The sequence below is a fragment of the Anopheles gambiae genome, chromosome X, assembly GCF_943734735.2.
Source record: "Anopheles gambiae chromosome X, idAnoGambNW_F1_1, whole genome shotgun sequence".
Taxonomy (NCBI): domain Eukaryota; kingdom Metazoa; phylum Arthropoda; class Insecta; order Diptera; family Culicidae; genus Anopheles; species Anopheles gambiae.
The window spans coordinates 18,911,266-18,912,075 of NC_064600.1; the positions used below are offsets into that span (position 1 = coordinate 18,911,266).

Below are 810 nucleotides of genomic sequence, written 5' to 3' on the forward strand. Positions count from 1 at the left end.
TTTTACACTTTGGATTAACGTTCATTCGATTTGCGAATTGAGAACACCGGAAGAATCATCAGTGGCGCATTAAAGCTTACCTGAGCTTTCTGTGCTTTTTATAGCATCGTTTGGGTTATAGCAACGGAAGTTTGCCAAAAAGAATAGTTTTTCCTCGATTTGTAATCCGATACGAAATTTGCATTCCGCAATTGAATTATATTAATGTGATAATGTGTAAGAAAATACTAATACAGAGAGCGCTGACATAACGAGTTGCAATCCGTCCCAGTCATTCCATATAGTTTGTACAAGACATAACATAATTGGATCCAGGTCCTGGAATTCAGTGATCTTTTATTTTTTTGTTCAGGTTTTTAAGACTTATTCAGTGCCACGCAGCCGGATAGTCCGTCCTTGGTCCGAGGTTCGGTCGATTCCAGGCTTGGACCCACGACGGGCACGTTGTTAAGCCGTGCGAGTTGATGACTGTACTACGGGACCGCCTTAAATTAGTATTTTTCTAATTTTAATCATAATTTACTGTTTATTTCTTCTCTTACCTTTATTACTATCTTTTGTTTAATCAAAATGAACGGCCTAAATAAGTCGTTTGCTTACTTAAGCAATTACGGGAGGGTAGCGAACCACCATTCATTTTGTCCATGATTCCGTTTATCCACTTTTATTTTCATTCAACCGACAATAGCTTCTTTAACACCAATAGCGAACGTATAGCGCAAATTTGCGTAATCAATGCGTAAATATAAATCACACATTTCTATTTCTCATGCATAAAATAAAACACAGGTGTAACAAGCTGAGGAGCGG

At 37.9% G+C, this 810-nt stretch overlaps 1 protein-coding gene across 1 annotated transcript in view; it reads right to left on the bottom strand.

The window, feature by feature from the left end:
* Positions 1-810, bottom strand: part of LOC1270437 (fatty acid hydroxylase domain-containing protein 2) — a 428,943-nt gene that overhangs the window by 292,871 nt on the left and 135,262 nt on the right. The gene's annotated exons all lie outside the window — the stretch shown is intronic.